This window comes from Ambystoma mexicanum, chromosome 2q (assembly GCF_040938575.1).
Source record: "Ambystoma mexicanum isolate Mex_15411 chromosome 2q, UKY_AmexF1_1, whole genome shotgun sequence".
NCBI lineage: Eukaryota > Metazoa > Chordata > Amphibia > Caudata > Ambystomatidae > Ambystoma > Ambystoma mexicanum.
Genome location: NC_090924.1, coordinates 480929442 through 480956400, shown reverse-complemented (window position 1 = coordinate 480956400; position 26959 = coordinate 480929442). Strand labels below are relative to the sequence as shown.

General features: G+C 47.0%; 1 protein-coding gene and 1 pseudogene across 2 annotated transcripts in view; one reads left to right on the top strand and one right to left on the bottom strand.

The window, feature by feature from the left end:
* Positions 1 to 26959, bottom strand: part of LOC138569537 (uncharacterized) — a 1144950-nt gene that overhangs the window by 826080 nt on the left and 291911 nt on the right. The window lies entirely within an intron of this gene.
* LOC138570418 (U1 spliceosomal RNA) lies at positions 7293 to 7432 on the top strand (annotated as a pseudogene).

The window sequence follows — 26959 nt, the reverse complement described above, 5'->3', positions numbered from 1 at the left end:
TGGTTATGGGTTTCAGGAATGGCTATCCCAAAATCAGTAAAGAACCATCCCATATTGAATTTCTTGTGGCAGGTGTGGAGACCTCAGAGAAGGGCCTCCTGCCTTTCTACCAGGGCCTCTCCCCTGAGATGCATTTGGGGTCCCCATTTGCTCTGAATATATCAGGCATTAATAGGTTTAAATTGTGGTTTGATGTAGGATTAGAGTGTGTGGGGCAGTTTTGGTGTGACGGCAAAGGTATAGATATACATGTGTTAGAGGAAAGTCTGGCAATAGGTACAATTGTAGTCTTCCAATAATGTCAATTTAAAGGGGTGAGGCCCCAGGGGAAGTGAGAATTGAAGATCAGTACACCACTGCTGGCTTTTAAAAAGATGATGGAAGAATCACTGAGGGAGAAAAGATGTATTTTGAGGATATATGCTGTGGTGATGAGGGGGAGAAAGTGGGTTAAAAAGATCTAAAATAATTATGGGAAATGACCTGGGATGGTCTCTGGAGGAGAATCCCTGGTCCACAATGTGTGATAGGGCACATAGATCTTCCACCTCCTACCAATTAAAAACTACAATAAATTAAGTTACTGCATCTTTGGAAATGCACTACAGATAAATGAGCAAAGAGGTTCCCTGGCACTAGTAGTATGTGCTGGAGCAAAGTGGAGAACAGGCAAGTTATTGGCATATGTGGTGGTCGTATAAAATGGCTGTAACTTACTGGTCGGAAGAGTTATCAGGGATCAAGGAAAATTATGAAATTGATAGGCCCTGCAACCCACTGTTTACACTATTTGAAATTCTGGTGGAATGGGACAATAGTGTAATGGTAACAACATATGGTATGCCATTTACTATTTGCAGCCGGAGTTTGCCTCGCAGCAACATGGAAAAGATCTAGCTTAGCATTCATGACTGAATGGTTAAATAAGGCACAGGAACTCTACTACATGGAAACAATTAATGACTTGGTCAATAAATGGACACACATTATAATGATATGGAATGCACCCCCTTCCTGACTACAAACAGGCCAACTTGCACGATATCTTTGTCTTCAGGCTGTTGTTGATACACACTGACTCATCATGAAATTGTCTTCATGTTACCATGGATTGAAGATTCAATCCTTCTCTGTGATTATAATATCTCACATAGTGTCCAAACAGTAAGATACATGACATCCATGATGGTGTAGTTCCTTGTGGGAATGTGGGACCAAGGGTGAATAATACATGCAGTTGTGCCAAGACAGACAATGTGCTTAGGATATAGTAAAGTTTTTCTTTTGGATGAAACAAAGAGGATTAATATCAAGTAGTACAATCTAAATGTATTGATTTGTCTGAAGCTCCTTTTTGAAAAAGGATAAAAACATTATTTTATAATGTGGAGATATTTGTAATTGTGATAGACTGTAAATCATTATAATGGTACTTCGATATGACCTCTTTTGCAAACCAATATGCTATATGACTGAATTCGCTGACTCACACATTGTTAAGTTTGTTGTAAGAATGATAGTTATGTTTGTTAAAACAATAACAAATGAGTTTAAAAAAAAGTTTGAGAACTTCACAAATATATTTTGGGAAAATAGTTGGTATATTATATTTGGATATTAAGCATTAACTGCCATTAGTTGGCATTACTGGGGCATTTGTGAGAAGCATTGTGGTTCCTAATTCTTTTAAAGAAATTGAAGACCAATCTATTTACATTGTATTACAATGCTTAGAACCTTTTGTCTCACTCAATGGACCCATGAGTGTCACCAGCAATAGAGCCAAGAGGCTGCTTGTGGCAACAGGGCACTTTACAAAACTCAGCAAATAGCATAACCTTTGAGCCTGCACTTGGGCTATAATACCAGCAACTGGATATGCAAGTTCTGACCCAACACATGGTGACTATACCTTTAATAAGGCATTAACTGGCATTGTAGCGGCATTTAAGTACATATTTGGCAGCATTTAACGCTAGAATTGCCACATGATGGCAGCAACTGGGCATGTGAGTCTAATCACGTAACATTGGATGGCTTGGCTTTGGTATTGGGAGACTGTTTGCATACAATCGAAGCACTTAAACATGTAAGGGTGCACCTTGAGATCAAAAGCCGGTTGTCAACACACAAAAGTGATTACATTGAAAGGCCTGAACATATGGCTTTATCAATGCTTTTCTATATTTGTCTTGGTGTCTCATGTGCTATTTTTCAAATCATTTAAGCTGTCCCCACTTATTACTACTTGACTTTAACACAACAGGTTATTTAAGACCATCTGCCTATATCCTGAAGTCGAAGTTGATGGGAAAATAAATACAATTTAAAGGTTCAGCATGTGCTAAACTCTGGAAGCAGTCGCCTTATGAGCCCCATCGCTGCTGTGCCTGGTGTGGCAAAAGAGCGAGAGCAGATGTGACATCCGGTGGGTCACAGCAAGTGGTCAGCAGGCCTTTTTCTAATGCATGTTCCTGCTCCAGAACCTCGTCTTAGACGAGAACTCTGAGGTTAATTAAAGTGTTGATACAAACGATAGAAAAGATCTGGAAGTCAAACATATGTCTATGTGTTAATATACTTTATGGACCTCTAAGAACAAATTAAGGATCTACTTGCGAGATTATTGTGTCTCCAAATATTGAATATATCCACATTGACTAAGGGCCTATTTATGGCCTCAGATGTGATCACTTTACCCATAGTGTTATGCTTAGTCTTGTCCATAATCGGATTTAGAATCATGTGAAAATCCCTTCATTCTATAAGCTCACCAACCAAATGCAGCCACATTTGGTAAATGATCAGCAACAAATATACTATGGTTATCATTGGGGGGTGTATGATGGAAATATAGTGAGCTTTGTAGCCCCATGCTGCAAGATTAAGACCTGAGGAATGGCCTTGTTCACCTTTCAGTATCACATCTACCGTAACATCTGTCACCTCAAGGAATAGCAACCCTTTTCTTTCCCTCTTCCCAAGTGGCAAAAATAATTTGGGGAACAAGGTAAGCATAATCCCTGTTTGTTTGTTTTTTTAAGTGTCTATTGTAACAGTGAGATGTTTTCACCTAGCTCTTGAAGCCTTTTTAACCTCGACTTACGGTCTTGGACATTAAGCAAAAGTATTTTAAGAGGAGGTGCCATGAGAAAGGTAAGATCCCAAACCAATCAGGACCGGGCAGGCTCCGTACTTCTAGGGAAACAACTTCTGGACACAGCACCTTCCTCAAGAAACATATGAACAACATACAATTCAGGAAATAAAATAAAATAAATATTTCCTGTACCATGTATAGGAATAGCAAACATGAGATTGATGAGAATGTGATTCTAAAACATGTGATGCTCTTTCAATATTGTAGTGAAATTTCAAACTTTCCGAAAAAGGGAGGAACTGGGGAATCCTCATGGACTTAATAGTCACAGCACTGGACTGGACACAAAGGATCATAAAAACCACTGATACAAATAGAATTCCTTAAACTCACCTGTCCCTGGACAATCCCATGTGAGGCGTTAATCATATATCACGATCTGTAGAAACAGATGACCAGTCATTGTCCCTAGAGGAGCACCCGACACTTGACCATCATGAAGGCCTAGACTTGCTGCTTTTCTTTCATGAAAGAAACTTGTATCTGCTTGAGTCAAACTTAAAGAGATGTTAAAATAGGAAGCCCCATTGTAAGTGATATTGTTTTCTTCAGCTTGCCAGTAGTCTGTTTAATGTACTGTCACTGTTGAGTCATAGTTTGCGCCAAATCTTGCAAGAAGCGCGGATTGTCACTGAGTTGTCCAGTGCTAGCCATAATTATTTATTTTTCATGAAAGAATGGATCCCGATGAGAACACCGCCTGTTAATCCTTTTTACTTCTGCTGATCGAAGTGGAGCCTGTGTCACCTGACCAGTGCATAATCAAAGCTCAAACTCTCTCCAGAAGCCTCTGGAACATCACCTGAAAATAAGAAGGAAGGACGTTCGGTGGCTGGGATTTTAGATGGCACACCTCGAATTTTTATGTTATAGCACCGAGAACGGTTCTTGAGATCTTTAGGTTTATGAGGCAAGCTCCAAAATTCTCCACCCTCTGGTCCAGTTCAGCCTGCTTGTGAGCCTGTTCATACAACAGTGTCAACAAAGGGTCGCTCTGACCTGTTTGAAGCTGAGAATGCTTATCCTTGCTTGCACCCTTCAGCAGCTGAAACGTGTCTTTGATCAAATTGGATTTGGCTTCTTTGGTTTTCAGAGGGCACATTTCCTTTAGCTCTCAGCTCTTGTGTGCAAATGTGGGCTTTATCCACTGATCAAAATGATGTTATCTCATGTCCTTGATCAGCATCTTCAAAAACGCAACCCCACCAATCTTGAGCAAATGCAAAGGGAGTAAATGAATCAGATAAAACGGGTAATCAAAGAGAAGCGAGAGACCACTTGGTGCTTAGTGTTTCGCATTATAGAGACAACCAATGAGTTGAATTCAAGCTGAAGACTGGTGCATTAAGTATTTCCTACAAAGTTATGCCGGGGCAAAAGTCTATATAGGATCAGCAGCAACATGGTGAGGTGTCCAGGCACTAGCCACGTGTGGGACTAGCTTACCAGAAACCAACAAGTGCTTCTTCAAAAAAGACCCAAACCATGTTTTGAAGGGAAGGAGGAGATGTGTTCAATATGCACTTTAGCTTTCCAGCTGTCGTTTGCTGTACTGGCCTATAAATTATCGCTCAGACTAGGTACTCCTCCGGATGCATGGGAATCCATTACTGTAGGGATACCTACCAGCCTCACCAGCATCCGCACTGGCCCAGCAAGTGCTCCACATTATTCCCAACATGAGCGCCATGGAGGACCAGGCCCACAAAGCCCCAGGAGAAGAAGTGGAGGTGCAATCACTGCCTCCAGTACTCGTAGACCCGTGCATCAATGCACTTTCCCAGGCTCAGAGCACATGTGGTGATCTATTTGACAGTCTGCTACAGACTCTCGTCCTAACTCTGGCACATAAAATGTTCTCCACTTCTCAAGTGTGCCACATTGAGCAACAGGAAACCACTACAAAACTTAGGCAACAGGCCCTGTCATTAGATGGGGAAGCGCCAGTGTGAAACATCTCCACTCCACAACTCATCATTAGAGTCTGCTTGGGATGACCGCCAATGTGCAAATCCTACATGACCCTCCCTCAGCGATTCCATGCCACCTCAAGCAGGTGAAAGACACCAATAACTGGAGACTGGATTCCAACTGCAGAGGAGGCTCTGGATGTTCCTCTAATGAGTGCCGCACCTCCAGAAACCCCAGGGTAAGTTGTACTTATGCATTTCTTCAATTTCATATCATACCACCAGAGGAGCACTGGAAGCATCACTCTATCTTAGTACCCATAGATTTTAACTTTTTGTGGTTAGTAACCTTATCCTTTTTTTTAAATGTCATTTTCACACTCTTTTCCTAGTTTATTTAGTTATTCAATTTTTCTCATGCATGTGCTTGTTACTTAGTTCTTTTTGCTGTTTTCATTTTGCTTTGTTGTTTTTAGTCTGCCGATTTTTGTGTGCAAGTGTATTCATGCCTAGGTGTGCCGTTTGCAAGTCCTAGTGTGCTTAGTCAACATTTGTACGTATTATATGTTTGCATATGTGTTTGATTTGATAGTGGCATTCTCATTCTGCAATGTGTGTCTGGTTGCTAAGAAGCGAGGAAAAGTGAAAGTGTGTTAATTGTTAGTTGGTACAGTTGGTAATTGTATTCCAAGCTTAAGTTTTTTATATGTATCCCAGTTTACACTTGACATGTAAGGCGCCATGCGTCTCATTTGTTACGTGTTGCTGTTCTCTTTATTGGAACTATTTGTTTGAAGAATTTGCTTTTACCACTTGTAGGTATTGTATCCTTGCACGCATATTATTTGTATGCCGCTGCTCTGAGTTGTTATATTCATTCCATGTGTAATGACGTTTATTCTGCTACAAGTTATTATCTTTCAATGAGTAATGTGTTTTTATTCTGCAACTACCAGTCAGGTGTATTGCTAAGCAGAGCACTCTTAATCCCAGTGATAAAGTATTTTGTATTTTCGCATGGATGTTGTAAAGTTTGTAACCCAATTTGTACAACATGAAATATTATGCAACAGGTAAACATTCAATGTTTGACAGTTGCCATTCCGTATATTAAAATGTATATGAAGTTAGTTATGTTTGTGGAATTGAAAGCCAATTACCAGGCTATGTGTTAATTTTAGTTACAAATGTATTTTAAATGTATTTTCGTTCCATATTTTAATTGAGTTACCAATGATGGGAGGCTTTATTTGAAGACCAGATATTCTGACATTTGCCCTGAGCTTAAGCAGAGTCAATGATCTTTCGTATTTGTGCTTTGCAACAGAAAGAGGGATGAATTCAGTTGGTGTGGTGTGTTAAGATTGTTATGCCCAAGGCTTGACCAATCATGATGGTTTGCAGTGCCATGTTTTCAAATGAGTGCATGTGATTGGATGGTTGGTTGAATTGTTCTGGAGCCATATGAAAGCCAAAGTGAAACTGAGTCAATGCTGTGTTGCTATTCTGGTGTGCACATGTTTTAAATTATTCTTGTTTGTGGGTATGACACATTTCCAGTGTGCTGCAGGTGTGATGTAGCACACTTGTGTTAAGGGCCTCTATGGTGTGCATGTGTTCTTTTCTTCTGTGAGGTAGTGGTTGTATTTTGCAATTGTGTGAGAGTTCTCTATTCACTGGTATTGGATTTTCTTTCCTAAATTCAATTTTTCCTTCATAGTTTCATGTTTTTGTGTATGCGTGTTATATCCTTTATTTTGTTTGGTCCTCGTGTCTCTTTTGCTCTGCTGCTGTAACTTGCATGACTTGTGATGATGTACGTTCTTTTTTCCATTTAAATATGCGGTTTATTTGCATATTTGCATGCTGTGAAAGTATGCTCTTGTCCCGTGGCAGATGTTTTTCTTAATTACACAATGTACTCTTCATGTTCATGCTGGGAGGGTGTGCTGCGATGTGATTGTGGATCTATTGTGTTTGATTAGGTTTTAATTTGCACAGTGCATCTCTCATCCTGTTGTGTCCCTCTGACCACTTAGTTTGGCCTCTGACTGTTTTAGCTTGGTTGAGGTAAATTCCATGATGTGTGGTGGCAAATATTATTTGTATCTTGTTATATATTTGGTTTGTTCTCCTCTTTGCGTGCGGTTTGGGTGTGATATTGTACTGAATGCTTTTCTTGATTGCATGCTACTACTTTGCATGTTGAGATGAACTGGTATATACTTACCTGGCAGGGGAGACACCATGATCACTAAGGTGGTTCTCCCAGGGTGAGGCTCACCCCTGGGATGTCCCCAAATGCGGGATACTCGACTGCATAATTTCTGGTAGTGGGGGGCTGCGTTCGCGCTTTCCCCTAAAAGTTAAAAAAAAAAAAAAAAGAGATGAACTGCTATAGTGTGACTGTGAATCTGTTGTCGCAGATTGTTTTGGTGAGTGTCATATTCCTCATGCTGTTATAGGGCTAATGTTTCCTTAAGAGACCAACGCCGGGTCACGTGGGTAGCGTCACGTTATAGATGACGAAAGGGGGAGGGAACTAGTTCGGCAGTTAATGTCTTGCATTTGAATAAACAAGACGTATGTTCCATCTCGGCGTGTCTGTCCTTATTTACAGAGCCGCTACGGGCTCCACAAATGGCGACAAGGCCGTATCCAGGACCGTCAAGTTCTCCTCCTCCTCCTTCCTCCAAGAGCGATCCCGCTCTGATATACGACGCAAGCTAATCCAGACTTGCCGCTGCACGCGTCTGATCCCAGGCTCGCCCTCCTCCATTGTTCACCACTACCACGCTGCACACAGGAGTGCCGGCAGACGCCTGACTCCAGGCCCGCCCTCCTCCTCCTCCTCCTTCATTACAGCCACGTGGATCCCACGTGCGCGGGCAAGTGCCTGATCCCAGGCCTGTACTCCTCCTTTGCTGGTGAGGATTCCAGCACCACGCGACCCACTTCTTTTGCATGCCACCTGCTTCAGCAATCCACTCACCAAACAACTACCCCACGCCAGAAAGATACCTGGCCCCTACAGTGTGCAAGAGAAGCGCCCACCACACCTCGACTGCGCAGCAATCCGTTAGCGGTCATACCGGAGGCCTACAGCCCAGCAGACTCAAGACACTAGGTGGGTGATACCCTAAATCCCATAGTGACTGCACACCCAAGAAAGCCCAGGCAACCTATTGCGCCTCCTCGCACACTAAGCAAGTTACAGCCCCATTGGGCCCAGTCCAAAGCCCAGAAGACATGCACCACAGGGGCGACCCGCCACACCGAGGCTCGCAGAAAGACAACCGCTGCCCCAGCACCAAGTCCACAACTACCACCACCACTTCACCATGAGCTCTCCAACAGACAAGCAAGCTCCAACCCCACCAGGCCCTACAGGGAACACGGCGGCCACTGCATGGTGCATGCCCCCCCCTTCTCCATGACACCACAAGCGGACAAAGGCCCGAGGTGGGTAGAGTGATTAGAGGATTTCAACACATTCATAGACGCTGCGGGAGAAGAGCAATCACGAGACTATGCAGTATGTTCCTAAACCTAGCAGGGAATGACATCAAAGTCCTTCTGAAGACCATTCCAACCGCTGAACAAACCGACTTCCCAGCACTAATAATAGTCTTGAACAAGAGGCTGGTAATCGAGCCCAACAGGGACTATGAAAGGTACATATTTAACCAGTGCACGCAAAGGATAGACGAGACAATTGATGAGTTCATCACCCGCCTACGAATAAAAGGAGCGAACTGCCAATTTCTTGCCTTCTCGCTCGATGAAGCCATACGCCTAAGAGTCATCGAGGGATGTGTATCCCAGACCCTAAAAAAGCAACTCCTCAAGAAGCCAATCACCATAGAAGTAGTAAGTGATATGGCCAGAATTCTAGAAAGGGTCGACAAACAGGTAACACAGATATCAGGCAACACCTCAACGAAACAAGACAAGAATGAATTGATAGCGGCAATACAGTCCAACACCACCAGAACGACAGAAAGGCCCTCCAACTACTCGATGACACTGAGAACCCAACGCCAGTGCTACCATTGTGAGATGGCCTTCCCCCATGTGGGGACCTGTCCCGCACTATCCCAGAGATGTGGCAACTGCGGTAGAGAAGGACACTTTCAGTCAGTCTGCAGGGAAGGCAGACCGTTTCCGACACAACGAATGCCTGTGGCCCCTCAATACAAAGTGCCCAGCATGAACCCACAATCCCAGACCTACCAAACGCGCCCCTACCAGCAAAATCCAAGAAGATATGTCAGAGTAGTTGACGACATCTACCCGAGTCATGAGACCCAAGAAAATGAGGGACTTGATCAGGTATCCCACATACGAGATGAATATGATGGACCCCCAACACACCAGAACTACTATGGGGCAGAACAACAAGGATTTGACTACGAAGTCGACCAATATGACCAATATTCGCAAGACGAATATGTCAATCTCATCATGAATGAAGGAGAAGCATGTGAAGCACCCAAAATACCTGTGGAAATAGGAGGGAGACAATTCTGCTTCCTAGTTGACTCAGGAGCCACCGTCAACGTAACGGGAGAGAAGGAGCTTCACCAAATCCCTGATAACCCAGCCCTTACACCATCCACCTCCAAGATGTATCAATGGGGTGCTGCAATTCCCCTACAAGCCATTGGCTCCTTTCAGGCTATAGGACCGCCTCTTGCCTAGGACTCATAGATATACATGTCCAAGAGGGTGACAAAATCTGCTTAACAGAGCCAACGCACGACACAAGAGACAATGTGTTCAACATCCAAACCGGGCCTGCCCGAGCAGATACGATGTCGAAAGACGTCATCATGAAGGAATTCCCACTCATATGTAAGGGCCTAGGTAAAATGAAAGGAACGCCCGTGAAACTTCACATTGACCCAACGGTACGACCCATTCCACAACACCCAAGGAGGGTTGGTTTGCATTTGCAAGCCGCAGTGTCGGCCGAACTAAACAACTCCTGGAAGACGGAATCATTGAACCAGCTACAGGCCCGACCCTGTGGGTCTCCCCGTTAGTAATAGTACCAAAAGATGTAGGACTACTCAGACTCTGTGTGGACATGTGACTAGCCAACACCGCCATCCAACGAGAATGGCACCCGGGCCCGAGAATTGAGGACATGATAGTCCAACTGAACAAGTTATGTTACTTTGCATTTATATAGTGCCTTATGTACCATTGGTATGGTCTGAAGGCGCTGGTAGGTTGAACGCCCTTGGGAACCGAACTTCAAGTCAGTAGAGAGATTTGAGAGGCATAGGTGCGTGTGAGCACTGGATATGTGTACAGCTGGTGTGGCAATCATGTAATCGCTGCTTCTTAGCGGTAGGTGTTGCGGCTGAGAGATCAATAGTATGCGTTCGTTCTGGCAGGATTTATCCAGACTGATTGTGGCTGCGTTAGGCCTGAGGAGAATGCCTGGCTGGAGGGGTGTAACCAGCAGTGTTTAATTAGAGTGATGGGAAGTAGGCGGCAAATGTTGGTATGAGAACAGCTATACCGAATGGTGTCATAGTATCTCTGTGTTCTAGTTGAGTGATGGTGTAAGGAAGAGAGTAAGCGTGGTGATGTGATATGATGGGTTACATGCTCTTTCCAACGTTCCATGCACTCCAGACCATTCCATGTAAGTCGCGCAATTCTATGCCCTCCAATCTGCTCCACGCACTCCAATCCGCTCCACGCACTTCACCCGTACCATCCACATACTTCTCCATGCCTTTCGCACATTATCCTTGTTCATTCCGCATACGTCACCCGTTCCATCCGCATACGTCACCCGTTCCATCCGCTCTGGGCACTCATTCGCTCTAGGCATTCATCCGCTCCTTATGCTCTGCACACTCATCCGCTCCGCACACTCATCCGCTCTGCACACTCATCCAAGCAAGCCTTCCTAACAGCGCCACAATGCCCAAGGGCAGTGGGCGCTTTACAAATACAAATAAATAAATGCAAAGCAACACAGGTGGGAAGTCCCGGAGAGGCAGAGAACGTATATAGAATCACTGTGAGGAACAGAGGAAGAGAGGGAACACGGAGGGTGGTCACACCTTCTCCGTGAAGGGACATTTTGCAGTTACCAAGAGTTTAGAGATTCTGGTGTTGACTCTGGTTATTACAAATGTGAAAGGAGGCCAGTACTCTAAGCTTCCCGATACCTGGATCCAATGGCCGTCGAGGAACTCCCATTTATGAGGGTGGACTCATTCTCGATGCTTACTAATGCCACATGAAGCAGCTTCACTTTAAGTGCCAGAGTCACAGAACACTTTTACTATGGGGTGATCCCGTTGGACAACGCTCTGTGAATCAGGCCCTATATGTGCTGTTACTAGTGAGAGTGACTTTCCTCAGATTGCATGAATACCACTAAACAAAACCGAAGAAATCTAGCTCCCTCCTTCCACTGCTCACCCCCCTTCTATCCCGTAGCCCACCCCCAGGCTTTGTTAACTCAACTGCTGCTTTGGCATTCATGACACCCGCAAAATAAATATCAATAAAACCAGGACAATGTGCCAGCATTTTACCCCTCAATCCAACCACCAAAACCCTATCCTGGTTAATCTTCTTGACTACGGAGGTAGCCTGGTTACTGGGCCTACCTATCAACCTCCTTTCAACCGTGAATTAAGCGCTCAACGTTTGCTCCATGTACCACAAAGCCATTTTAAAATGTCACTTTCTAATCCTGATGTCTGCTACCTTTGGCTCAGCAGATGTGTTGGACGACAGCTCCCATCAGCACTAGCTACAATTGCCTATATAGCTAGGTATCCTGGCAGTCACAATACACAACCTCTCAATAGCCGCAGGTTGTAGACCCCTGTCCTAGTCTTTAAGTCCATGCACTGCCACCCTCAAAACTTACCTGGGAAACTCCAAAGCACACTACCCCCACCCAGGATCGGACTAGGTGCTTGGCATAGAATTGGTCGACCACCAATCAAAAAGTAGCCTGTAGTCACAAATGCCAATTTGTTAACTTTGCAACAGACTATTTAAATAGTACTTAAAATGGAGATTTTTGGTTAAACGTGTTGCAAAATGTGCTTTTTAAGGAATATTTCCCCATTAAGTCTTGTCAAATCTATCAGCTGCAGTGAAGCAACTAAAACTACCCATTTTGACCTTTCACTTGGTCGCATATGACCAGAGAAATTGGCCCATGCTAGCATGATGGCCTGCACTTCAGGCATTGCTATATATGCCATTCCGAGCCTGCCCTCCCACCCCACACACTTCCATTAAACACCTTTCAACCTCTCTGTCCAAGTCCTCTGCGCTATCTCCCGATTCAGCACTCTCAGTACTGCTACCTTCACGCTAAACCCCCTCTCCACCAACTCCATTAATCAAGAATACGACCAGTGGCCAAGCTTTTAAATCCTCCCTAAAGTCAATATCTCAACCAGGAGGGGGAAATATGCAATCATATAGAATTTCCTTGAAATATTGGGTCATGCCCAGTAAATAGCTACTCCAGAACGAATTAGTGTCATCCAGATTTTACATAGCACACCTCCCTAAAGTCCATTCTGTTCTCCAAACTTGACTTAAACCAAGGGTACCACCAGATGGTATTCCACCCGGAATCGAGAGGAATCACCACCTTCGCCACGCACGATGGGCTCTTCCGCTACAAGCGTTTACATTTCGGCATATCATCAGCTGCGGAAATTTTCCACGAGGCCATCAGACCAGTCGTTCGGCCAATAAGAGGTGCAATAAACTACAGTGACGATATTCTCGTGTATGATTGGTCAAATGAGAAACACAATGTTGCCCTTTGAGTCACTTGCAAAGCCATTCAAAATGCAGGTCTCACCCTAAACGAGTGCCGATTCAGCAAATCCAAATTAAAAATTTTCGGACACATTTTTTCCGCAGACGGAAGGACCACAGACCCCGAGAAAGTCGCCAAAATTTTCAACCTCCAAGAACCTAGACAAATTGCGGACGTCAGAACATTTCTTGTCATGGCGGGATATTGCACCAGATATATACCGCATTACGCCACAATCACCGAACAACTCCGGAAGTTACTCCAAAAAGACATTCTCTTCGCCTGGTCAGCAGAATGCCAGGAGGCATTCAACACCATCAAACATTCCCTGGCGGAAGCCAAGAAACTTGCCTACTTCGACCCGGACTGGCACACCGAAATTGTAGTTGATGCAAGTCCGGTAGGACTCGGTGCCTTACTTGCTCAGACCAACGGAGTCGACACCCTCATGAGACATGTAGTGGCCTACGCCAGTAGCCCTGGCGCCTCCTGAATCTGCATATTCCCAAGCAGAAAAAGAGAGCCTAGCAGCAGTATGGGCATGTGAACATTTTCATAACTTCATAATAGAGAAAAGGTTCACCATCATCACCGACCACCAGGCCTTACTATCGCTCTTCGGGAACCCCCGAACAAAGATGCCCCCCAGAATCGAACGGTGGGGAATTCGCCTACAAGAATACGATTACCAAATCATCCAGCGTCCGGGGGGTGAAAACAACCCAGATGACTTCTTGTTCAGACACCCCACAGGAAAGTCGATATCAAGACCAGGTGACGTAGAATACATCAGCTACGTCATCACAAACGCGCTGCCCCCAGCAATATCACTGGAAGCCATAGCACTGGCGTCAGCAGCTGATCCGTCCATGGCCCTGGCGATCAACCTCACTGAACACAACAAGTGGAAAGACTACCGGAGGGTACTGATGACACATCCCGGTGCAAACAGAGATGAGCTAGAGAGGCTGGCAAAAGTTCACACGGAGCTAGCCGTGAAAGAAAACACCATACTCCTCAGAGGGTGTAAACTTGTGGTTCCAGCTGCCTTACGATCAGACGTAATCAAGACAGCCCACGAGGGACACCGCGGCGCAGACAATACCAAACGGCAACTACGCTGCCACGTGTGGTTCCCCTTCCTCGACGCCATGGTGGACCGGTGGGTAAAGAACTGCATCACATGTCAATGCACGGCCAGAGCCGAAGCGCCCATAACCCTACAGCCAACACATATTCCAGAACACCCCTGGGAAACAGTGGCAGTAGACCTTTATGGACCACTAGAATCGCGGGAATACCTACTACTATTTATTGACGAACACTCAAGATTCCCGATCATAAAACGATCCACGTCCACGGATTTCGCTCAAATAGCAGCCGTCTTCGACGAAGTAGTGAGCGAATGGAGAATACCAGATGTCATAAAGACAGACAATGGCCCGCCATTCTGTGGGTATGATTTTGCAACATTCGCATAGCATCTAGGGTTCAGACACCAGACGATTACTCCTCGCTGGCCGCAAGCCAATGGGATGGCCGAGAGATTCATGGCATCCATCAAAAAGACTTTATAGCGAGCTCGAATCGAAAACGTCGACCCACACCAAGCTTTATGCAGAATCCTTCGAGACTATCGTAACACGCCACACGAAGCCACGAACAGAACCCCGGCCATACTCATGGTTAAGTACCAAGTTCACACACGGATAATACGACATCCAGCAAACAAGCCAGAAACAGATCCTGAAGTCCTACGGAGAGACGCGGAATGGAAAGAACGGACCCGCACACAGACAGATGAAAGAAGAGGAACACGCCCAAAAGAGTTTTAAGTGGGAGATGAAGTATTGGTACAACAGACGGCAGTCAAGAAAACTGACTCTCGATTTGCCCCACAGCCGCTACAAGTTACAGCGGTAAAAGGAACCATGGTGACAGCTGAAAATGAAGAGAGAGAAATAAACCGTTACAGTTCACAGTTCAAGCTAGCAATGACAAATGGAGATGAGAAACCTCAGCCCCCAGATCCAGAACCGATTCCACAAGATCTTCGAGACAGACTATGAACTCCCGAAGGTTCTCGCCCTGGCCAGGAATGAAGAGAACGGAACGGCCAGAAGATGACCGAGGAGAAGCTGCCAGTAGCCGGAACCCAAAGAACCGTGAAGAAACCAGCACGTTTGGTTGAGGAATGCTGACAACGTTGTAAGAACACTTTGTCCGGGGATGATGCTATAGGGCTAATATCTCCTTAAGAGACCGACACCGGGTCACGTGGGTAGCGTCACGTGATAGATGATGAAAGGGGGAGGGAACTAGATTGGCAGTTAATGTCTTGCATTTGAATAAACAAGATGTATGTTCCATCTTGGCGTGTCTGTCCTTATTTACAGAGCCCCTATGGGCTGAACATGTGCCTTTGACCATAGTGCGCCACACCAAATTGGGAGTGTTTGTATTTGTGGTATTTGAGGTTTGTGATTTTCAAAGATTTGTGTTTTTCGCATGAATTTGGATGTCCTTTAGGGCCTATGCAGGTTGGGTCCTCCACATCTATTCCATATGGACACAGAATCCAACAACTATAATACGACCACATCCTTAAGTCAGCAAGAAAAAACAAGAACATGCCTCTCTCTACTGTCTCAATATCAAAACACCACAACAGTGATGGCATGAGCTCACAACAGACACATAACCCAGCTATTTCAATCCCTCCCTATCGACTAACCTCAGTTGCTCCCCTTTAACCACCACATGCACACTAAAACGAGCCATCAGCACAGGGCTTTAAAGACTGTCTTCAATGGTGCCAATCCACACAACTATACACCTCTAATACCAACTGACACACCTACACTACAAGCATGGGAGTCTGGACACAAAGCCTTTGATGCTCCTAATGCATTACACCTAGAAAACGGTCATTCACTCGGAGCACTTACAATCTGCTTCATCAACACAAGGGATTTCCATCTTGTACTTTCATTCTCCTCCAAATGAACCAAACCCACCCATTCATTTTTCAGAACCGCCAGAGCACTTGGATATCATGCAAATGGCAGTGGTGCATGGTACAAATCATAACATAATATAACCTAACACAACATGTTGTCACAGATGGCGCAAAACTCACTCAAGGGTTTTTATTGAATTACTTGTGCACCTCTAGGGCTGTCCCTCTTTCTCTCGTCTCCCTTGGTATCTCCTCCCTAACCCAGGCATCTGTATTTCCCCAGTTAGTGCTACTGATTTGTCATGCCTACAGTCTAACCCCTGGCTAGGCAATGGACGGTCTCCCAGAACCAATGACTCTCTAAACTCCATCAGGGACTTCCTACCTGTCCCTGGTCTTGCCAGTTGTTAGTGCTCTGAGGGGTTTAGGAAGTGCCTAATACTCATTCAGTTGGACTCAGGCTTATTCACGCATGCCCATGCTTACCTCTTTCCTTCTGTAATCTCACTGTTTCACCCTCTGAATTATTCCACCCACCCATCCACTGTCCCTCCAATGTTTTGCTCCTCCAAGCTCTCACTGCCACCCGTTGATGTTACCTCTCGACCCACACCAGTCAACATGGCTTGGTCTCCAGGTACGTATAGTTGGGGGAGGGTGGGCCAGGTACGTATAGTTGGGGGAGGGTGGGTCCCTTCCCCCTCTGAGACCCCAGTGATCTATAGGACCTCAGAGATGTAGTACGAGGCTGCCTGCTTGATATATCAGCACTATCATGTTTGCTGTGTCTCCGATAGAGGATTTTCTCCCTCTCAGCTTGACAGCTTCAGGTTATGCATGCACATCTTCTCTACTTGTGGTATTCCCGCAGCTTCGGTGGGCTGCCTGTACATTCTCTCTCAGTCTCTCGTCTGCTTCGGCCTCGGTTGATCTAAAGGGTAGAAAAACACTTGCAAGTACCTTTGAAGCGAGGCAAGGCTGGAGATAAGTGCCTGTACACTAGCATGCTGCCATATATGAGAAACCTAAAGGTGTCTCACCCACTAGTCACCCCCAGATCTGTCATCTAGGTGGCCAGGACACGCCATCGCTTTTGGATCCAGTTCCTGGGGGTGGACCAGTACGGGAGGATCCCTTCGGAGAGTGGGAATGGGACACCAGAAGCCGACATGCGTTATCCCCTTCCCTGTAATACCTTTAACCCATCCTACCAAATAAGATAATTAGGAACTCAACCCCACCCACGTACTTCCTGTTTCTGTTCACCTGCCTATTCTAAAAGTACCATGCCTAGTAAGATCGTTTGTCCTGTGTTCCCTAGTTCTTCCCCTTCCATGCATGGTTGACTAAATAAATAATCAACCAATCAAATCACAAACACTTTCTCGCAGACAGCTTGCTATGAGAGAAAACAGACTAACACTGAACCGTATACCTGACATGTAGCAATACAATGGTCAGGCAGGGTCAGGCAATTACTGACCATCACACACCTGACTTCCATTACGCTTCCCTACACGGACAAAAGGAGAAGCACAAGAGCACACTCTGAGCAAGGCAAAGCACATGAGGAAGCAGCAGTTCCAAGATGGCAGTTTAAGACGAGGCGAAAGACAGCAAAACAGAAGAGGATCACAAGGAGGGAAGTGCGCTGACTTTTTACGACTAGGACCAATTACTTTCATGAACCCTCGAGAATAGAAAGAGTAAAATCAGGAACCAGACTGAAGAATCCTGCATTGTGTGTCCACGTCAATAATCAAGGCGGGGAGAATCGCCTGCTGCGGAGGTACTGTCCTTGGCTCCTACAACAAAGAAGCGCTAGTGAAATCAACACAGCCGGTGAGTTCGGGAGACCAATACCAGACCGTTCTGTGTTGAAGCCAAGATAGAAAGTGCCAACATTGTATGGTGAGCGCTGAAGCGAACAGTGTATGAAACGCATGTGATAACCAAAACGAGTAAAATTGAACTACAGATGAGTGATTGAACTTTGAAACCAAGATATGATACATTTGACATAGTGGTCCGGCACTGCGTGTGTGCTCATTCGAAGGTCTCTGTAAGGTATCCAACTGAGAGTTGACAAAGGTGAAAGAGTGGCAAAGAGCTGTGCATTGAAGTGGTCCTGCAATGGGTTAAGCAAAATTCTGTGCACAATCGAAAGTCTTCGATGTTGATACTGCCAAGAATGTTGACAAAGTGAATAAAGTTGGTCCGAGCCCGAACGAGGGAGATCAATTGAAAGCTTTTGAGGTAAAGCAAGTTTGTGTTAGAATGAATTAAATTGGTCTGAGCCCGACGGAGGGAGACTGATTGAACATTGTGTTCAAACGTTTTTTGAGCCCAGCTGAGGGAGCCCTGGGGTGAACCGTGAATCACATGAGAGATTGGATACATGAAAATCCCATGAGCATTGTCTTAAAGGGGATATGAGCCCGGCTGAGGGGGATCCGAGGTGAATGTTGAATAACCTGAGAAATTGAGTATGTGTGAAATCCTAAGAGGAACATAACGTATTGTTCATTTGTCGCATCAGGCCCTCTGAAAAAAGAGACTTTGAAAGGCAAAGAGACTTGGGCACGGAAGACCCTGATGCTAATGTGTGAACTGCACCCTCGTGCTAGAGAAGCCAGAGACTGTGCTAAGCTTGAGTGTGCTGCCTTGTCCTGTTAGGCAGAATCCTGTGCAGTGCCCTTAGGGACCACTACACCTGATTAAGACTACACGTGGCACAAGCCGTACTAGTAAGTTATAGTGGTAGCAGTAGCAGAGCAGCCAGGCTTATCTCAAGAGTATATGAGCAGTAGCAGAGATTACACAAAGGGACCACAATTACTTTGACTCAAGCAAACACTGACTCAAGGTTTCAGGTAAAAAATATAAGTACATTTATTTTTAAACCATCAGTTATAAACACAACACCTCTATTAAACTTTAAACAAAACCACACGTTAAATATACTACAACTAACCAATTCACTTTGTACAGTAAGTCTCAAGGTAAGTATCCTGTGTTTGAATGAACCGGTGTTATGAACAAAACACGATACCGCGGATACGGTTGCGATCACTTTTTTACAGTTCGGTCTATTAAATAAACATGTATCCGTGACATGAAATGCTACCGGGGCAAAAACACACTTAGCACCTGAGATACCCAGAGGGAGTTGGAGGCAGAAATCACAGGCAATATTTAGGTTAGGCAGACAGTATCGAGAAACACTCAGAAACAGGAGTTCAAAAGTCAAAGGGTCGGAGCCAGGTTTAGGTGACACCGGAGGCCTGTGCCGAGGATCACACCGTTAGACAGTTCACGATTCTGTGTAGCCAAAAAATACTTGAATATTGTCAATGTTTGGAAGCAAAAGTTATAAGAAGGAGGGAAGACAAGGACGAGCTTTGAGGATGAAGAAAAGGGATTCACCCAGTTTCCTCGAGTAGAACACAGTACCATATTTCTACGATGCAGCTGGTGCCCTGGCAGTTGTTCCTGTTGGTTTCCCGCAGACCCAATGTTCCTGGAGCTTCGTTGTGAAGGAGGACGTCTGAAGGGGGTCTGCACCAGACAGGGATGAAGCCGACAGCAGCGACAACGCAAAGGTGTGCTCCTTAAAAACAGGAGAGGCTCAGCAGGTGGCTATCCGGACCACTACAGCAGTGTGCAGCGATTTCGACCACGGCAGAGATCTCTGGCTGAAGAAGATGAGCTGGTTATCCCCACCAGGCTCAAGGGAAGAATACTCCGGACTGGATCTTCTCTTAGTCATCGAAGGGTAGATAACTCAGGACTGCAGCAGGGCTTCACCGGGACGCGGTAGTTGCAGCAGCCGTCGTTCTCTCCACTTCTCTTCGATTCTTTGTAGTTCCAGAGGCGACTCTGACTTCTAGCCCAAGAGACCTGCCTTTTATGCGCAAAAACCCATTCACACAGCCTGGCTGTCAATCACGCAGCAGGGGGGTTGTCCGGCCGGGACAACCACCTCAGCCAATCATGGCAAAGTGCGACTTGGGTTTCCTAGGATACCCTGTGCAGGGGGTGACTACAGCCCTCCCTCACATTCAGCCCATCTAGACACCCAGGCGCCAAGAGGAGGGCTTCTCTGCAGAAACCTGCCAAAAGACGGCGAACAAAGAAGGCGAACCTAGTTTGTCGCGCAAAGTAAAACACAAAAAGGACTTTAACAAAAACAAATGGTGAATAAACCCAAACGGAGGCAAAAGAAAGACGATTTGATCAAGCGGGTTTATGTTCGACGCTAATATAATAGCCAAGAACAGTACCATGTTTATCTAATATAATCGCAGTAGAAAAGTTAGGGTAGATACCACTGCCACCAGCCAAGTCTAAATGTTAAAAGAGCAACACAATGCTCAGGGAGGTACAGACAGAAAAGGGGTACCGATTAGCCCTTTCCAGTACTCCATGTAAGATGGGGTGTACTGGGTCTGTGGAAAAAATGACTATGTAAAGTAAATGGCAACTTTACCTTTCTCTGGGGGACAGTAGTCAGCCCCAGCAAAATGGAGTCAGAGGGAAGTCTAAAAGACAACCCTGGGTTACTTCACTAAAGGTGCTGTGTAACCCATAAAAGAACAGGGGCACTTGGAGTGGTGTGCTCCAGTCCCCAAGATCACACAATGAGTAACAACACATAGGCCAAAACACATGTAAGAGTGGAAAAAGGATGTACACTCTTACCAGGTGGAAAAAATAAACTCCAGAAATCCAGCAAAGCTGCTGGGGGACTCACTAGGTGAGGGAAATTAGCCCTAGAAGGAGAATTCTCCCTAACATGTCCCATGCTGAAAATACGGGGAAGGGAGGTCAACAGCCTGAATATCCTGACATATCATTTCTTGAACACTTCTTTCTTTTACATAACATTGTTTCCCACACTATTTGTATTTAGAGGTAAGGATTGGCAATAGGTTTATTAGTATAGGCCCTTTTACTTTGACAAGTCACCAGGTATAGGGATAGGGAAGTGTGCCTTAAAGACACACTGCTTGATTCAGTCTTCATCACCATGCTCAATTTCTCCTCTCGCTCCCCAGGCCTCTCACTGCAGTCCTTCCCCAACTTCCTCCCACCTTGATTCTCTGCTCTATGTTTCTGTTCCTCCAATGGTTTCTCCATCCTTCTAGACATTGCCCCCACCCTTAGATTTTACTCCACTCTCTGTTTTACTAATACTCCCTCCAGTCTACTACTCTGGCACTCCACCCACCTCCTACATAGACACCATCCTTTCACTCAGCCCCACACACTTCACGGTCACTCCCTTACATGGTCACACCTAACCACACCCACCACACTATTACGCACAAGCACAACCCAGTACCACTTGCACTCGCTAACCAATACCTGACCTTCTCCAGGAATCCCCTCCACATTCTGGTGCTCCTTCCTTCTTCCGGCTGGTCTCTTGGTATGCTACATCCATTTGTGACCTCACCTGAACAACCCACAGCTTTCTGATTTCTACACTTTTTTTTATGCTCCCCTCTGCACACTATTGGTCCACTTCCCCTGGCCAATCTGGCCCCATCTTACCCACCAAGGTGGTGGCAGAATCAGCTAAATCTTTAAATAGTGTGCTAAGTCCTGCCACTTTTTTCTCAGAATGGGTTGTTCGCAGAATACTGAGGCCACAACGTGTTCAATGTCTATGCTTGTGTTAGGGCACTTGGCAGTAGGCTCCCCTCTGGTAAGTGCACCTGTTTGTCCCTGTTGGTCTAGGGAGCCCTGCTGTGGGGCCTCTCTTGCAGCCTGCCGTTTCGCTCTCTCCCTGCTTGTTCTTTGCTCGACTGTGGAATGCCGGCAGCACTGGATGTTACTTTTTTGTATTATTTATTTTCATTTATTCAGATATAAAATTCATAACCACATAATTCGTACATGAAAAACAGTAGATATAAACATTAACGAAAAACTGCACTGGATGTTAGAGGTTAGCTTCTCCTTATTCGGGTCCAGGCCTCTAATGACAAATTGAGGACTACGTGTGACACTAGAGGTGGTCTGCTATTCCTTTGGTGCTGCTCACTTTGACTTGTATCGTCTGCTCAAAAAAACAAACAGAAAGAGTCTGGCAAGCATTTTGTTCATGAGGCCTGGTGTGAGACAAATGGGTACTGTATAACAGCATGCTGGCACAGGGAATAGGAAATGGGACCATCTTAAGTGCCACTGTCGTCTTCATGGGAAGGACTGGTTCTGGACTGCTGCCTGGTAGGACTCCTAGCCACGGCTCAGAGGGGCTCTCATCCCTCTTGACAAGGCGAGGGTACAGGCCTGGACACAGTACTTATTTGGCCGCAAAAAGTGAATATCTCGAGCTTGGTTGACTTAAGGCATGTAAATGGTGTTGAAACTGGATTCAGATTTGGCTATACCAGTTAGATGCCACATTTTAAGTTTCATGGACATGAACAAAGGTTTTAGAGGAGAACATTGCATTTTCCTGACGCGACTATTATATATAGTTTAGAGGATCCACAATAGAGACACTGTAGTTATGGTTAAGGTGCAATCCCAACAGAGAGAGCCCTTTTTGGGGGGCTTATAACAAAGCTTTCCCAAAAAACCTTAATAAAGAAAAAACAAGAGACAGGACTGCATTTTTTCAATGCCGTTTTCACATTTATTCTCCTTATACAAAGTTTTTGTAATACCTGCAGTCCAAATCATTAGACAGATATGCATCAAACATTTGCGAGGAGTGTGCAGACTCTTTGCAAATGTTTGACCATATCCACCCAGTGGTTTAGACTGTAGGTGTGACAACAGAAGAACAAGTTACCTACCCCTGGTAATGTTCTTTCGACTGAATGTTCCCCCACACATTCCTCATCTTTAGATATCCTCCCTTCCAGCTTTAGCTGCTTCGGAAAAGAAATCAGAAGAGTGCGCTGTGTGTCGATGCGGTCGATTAGATGTCCCTCGAGGGCTTCAATCTCGCCATCGACATCATCGTTGGTATTCATAGCATGCGCAGCGCTCTTTGGCTTCAGTTCTGTTTTTACACCTTCCTTTTGCAGAAATACCAGTCACAGTGAGTCCCAGACATTACCAGACTTTGAAAGAGCATAAAGTGTAATAACTGGAAATTCTATAGTGGGGTAGGCGATGAGGAATACGTGGAAGGAACATCCAGTCAAAAGAACATTACTAGGGGTAAGTAAGGAACAAGTTACTTACCTGTAACTGTTGTTCTCCAGCATGGGTCTGGCATGGATTCACATGCTCATGAATATTCCCCGTCGTCAGCCTGGGAATCCTCAGTAAAGAAAAAATCAGTTTCAGTTTAGTTTCTGAACTGTCTTTCTACTAATAACCAATCACTGGTCTCTGTGTCATATTGCCCCCAGCCAATTACTGCCCTCTACCTAAACCCCTCCTCTGGCAGCCATCTTCAAATTTGGTAGCACGTAAAGTGGCAGTAGGACCAAGAGAAGAGCCGCAGAGGGGTTGGAGGGAGGGTTCGCATGTGAATCCATGCCAGACCCATGCTGGAGAACAACAGTTACAAGTAAGTAACTTGTTCCTTCTCCAGCATGGGGTCTGGCATGGATTCACATGCTCATGAATACAAGAATACATAGCAGTACACACATGCACAACCACGGGAGGTGGCAAGGCTCAACATTAAGCATTTCAACAACTCAACATTAAGCATCTCTTACCTTCTCACCAGGCTCACCTTCAAGTGAACAGGTTGTGCAGCACTGCCTGGCCGACTCTGGACTCCTCCCTGGAATCCCGGTCGACGTAGTAGAATCTTGTGAAGGTGTGTGTCGACCTCCACGTAGCAGCTCTGCAGATGTCCAGCAGGGGCACACCAGACAGGAACGCCGTAGTAGCAGCAATCACTCTGGTCGAATGGGCCCTCAGACGTCCAGGCAATGGTCGGTTTGCCAACCGGTGACAGTGATGATGCAGCCGGAGAGCCATCTGGAAACGGAAGCCTTCGAGAGGGCCTTCCCTTGGTTCACAGGCCCAAAGTTCACAAACAGCTGTGATGTCTTCCGAAAACTCTTTGTGCGGTCCACGTAGAACTTCAGCGCTCTAGCCACATCCAGCGAGTGCAAAGTCCTCTCGGCCGGCGTCGAAGGCGACGGGAAGAAAACTGGTAACACCAAGGGCTCGTTGAGGTGGAAGTCCGACAGCACCTTGGGCATAAAGGAGGGGTGCGTCCTCAGCACCACCCTTGTGTCATGGAAAGTCAAGTATGAAGGCTTGCAAGATAGGGCCTGGATCTCTCCCACTCGTCGTGCGGAGGTGATGGCCACGAGGAACGCTGTCTTCCATGACAGGAACTTCAAAGGCGCCGAATGCATAGGCTCGAATGGGGCCCCCATTAGCCTGGTCAGCACCACATTAAGCTCCCACGCCGGGGCAGGAGCCTTCACCGGCGGGAATGATCAGAATAGTCCCTTCATGAATTTCTTCACCAGGCGATGAGACCACAAGGACGCCCGTCCCTTAGTCCTGGTATATCGGGAGATAGCAGCCAGATGTATTTTGATGGAGGCGTGAGCCAGTCCAGCTTTGGCCAGCGACAGGAGGTACGGCAGTACTTGAGGGGCCGTAATCCGCAGAGGGTTAATCTTCTGTGTACGGCACCATACAGAGAACCTCTTCTATTTATGACCGTAACACTTGAGAGTTGAGGACGCCCTGGCTTTTGCAAGAACCTCTCTGCAATCAGCCGGTATATCGTACCCTCCAAACTCTAGTGTCGCAGGAGCCAGGCCTGCAAGTTCAGCAACTGTGGGTCGTGATGGAGAATGGCACCTCCTTCTCTGGAGAGAAGATCCGCGACCGCCGGCAGCTTGACTGGCGGGGACGTTGCCAAGTCCAGAAGGTCCGGGAACCAGATCTGCTTCGGCCACGCCGGTGCGACGTGGATCATCCTGCACCTGGACCTCTTGAGCTGGTTGATGAGGCGGAGTAGCAACGGCAACAGAGGGAACGCGTAGAGAAACAGGCCGTCCCAGGGGAACGAGAAAGCATCGCCCATGCTCCTCGTGTGTGGGAACCTGCTGGCAAACCTCTGGCACTTGGAGTTCGCCGCTGTCACGAACAGGTCGATCTGGGGTTTGCCCCAACGTTGGAAGAGCCGATCCACTTGATCCTGTCGCAGTTCCCACTCGTGGCACGAGCGCAGCTCCCTGCTGAGCGAGTCGGCGATGGTGTTTTTTATTCCTGCAAAGTGGAAGGGAAGCAGAAACATCCCCTGGGTGACGGCCCAGTGCCACAGATCCTGGGCCTCCTTGGATAGGGCTGGGGATCTGGTGCCCCCCTGCTTCCGTATGTAGAACATAGTGGCGGTGTTGTCGGTGAAGATCCTCACCACTTTGTCCTTGAGGGACGGAAGGAAGAACTTGAGCACCCAGAACACTGCTCAGAGCTCCAGAATGTTGATGTGGAGAGACCTCTACTCCGGGAGCCAAAGGCCTCTTGCGTGGAGATCTCCGGTGTGGGCCGCCCAACCCTCCAGAGAGGCATCCGTCGTCACCGGCTCCTGAAACGCCAGGGTTTGAAAGTCTGTGCCTGTAGTGAGGTGAGCCCGGGTGCCCCACCCTAGGATCACCCAACGGAACTCCTCGTCGAGAGGGATCCTGTCCTCGAAGCAGCCCCCCGCCTGAAACCAGCGGGCGTCGAGGAACTCCTGCAGTGGACGCATCCGAAGTCTGCAAAGAGGTACAAGGTAGATGCATGAGGACATCATACCGAGAAGGGACATGATGGACCTCACCCTGGCCAGGTCTGTGGCCAATAGGCGCCGCACCTTGCCCAGGATGGTCTTGGTCCTCTCTTCTGAAGGGGAGGCCAATTGCCCCACTGTATCGAGCTTCGCTCCCAGAAACAGTGCTACTTGCGATGGAACCAGGTGGGATTTGGGGTAGTTGATGGCGAACCCCAGCTCCGTGAGTAACCGGACGGTCCTCGCCGTATGTTCGACGGCGAGTTCCCTTGTCCTTGCCCGGATTAGCCAGTCGTCCAGGTAGGGGGAGACGTGGATCCCCTGCAGGCGCAGCCGCGCCGCCACTGGTGCCAGGCACTTGGTGAAAACCCTGGGTGCCGACTTTAATCCGAACGGTAGGGCTCTGAATTGGTAGTGACGTCCCTGAACCACAAATCTGAGGAACTTCCTGTGCCTTTTTAGATTGGGGATGTGGAAGTACGCATCCTCCAGGTCCAACGACGATAGGAAGTCGCCTTCCTCCAGCTGTCCCAGCACGTGCTGGAGGGTGACCATGCTGAATTTCTGCGCCTTGATGTACTTGTTTAACCGACGCAGGTCCAGGATGGGGCGCCAACCGCCTGTCTTCTTTCTGACGAGGAAGTACCTTGAGTACACTCCGGAGCCCCGGAGCCTCCTGGGGACGAGCTCGATGGCACCTTTCTTGAGCATCGCCTTTACCTCCAACAGCAGTTGAGGGACGTGATTCTTCTTCCTGGCCACGCGAGGAATGCGAGGGCACTTCTTTTTGAATTCCAGTGAGTGCCTATTTGGCCAGGGTGTCCAACACCCAACGATCGGTGGAGATGGACTCCCACACGCTGACAAACTTCAGCAGCCGGCCTCCCACCGGGGTGCTTTGGTGGGGGCCCGACAACCCGGCCGGGTCAGTCTTGCTTGGAGGCGGCCTTGCCGCCTTGGCCTCCTTGGCGACGACGGCGGGATCCCCCTTGCTTGCCGCGACCTCTGTAGGCCTCCTGGGAAGAGGAGCGGGCCGCCTGGCGGTAAGTGGAGGAGCCACCGCTGGATCCTTTGGAGGCACCCTGTCTGCCTCCGGAGCTCTGAAAGGGCCGTCGCTGTTGAAGCACCCCAAGCGCCCAGGCCGTCTCTGAGTCGGTCTTGATGGCCTGTAGAGACTCGTCCACCGCCTTACCAAAAAGGTTGTTGCCGTCGAACGGCATGTCCAACACTCTGGTCTGGACGTCCTGGCGAAAGTCTGTCGCCTTGAGCCATCCTCGTCGTCGGAGGCAAACTCCATTGCCCAGTTGGCGAAATCCGGTATTGGAAATGTCCGTTGCCACCGTTATGGCGTGATCCGACGCCACCTCGCCTTCCTGCAGAATTTCTAGGGCCTCCGCCC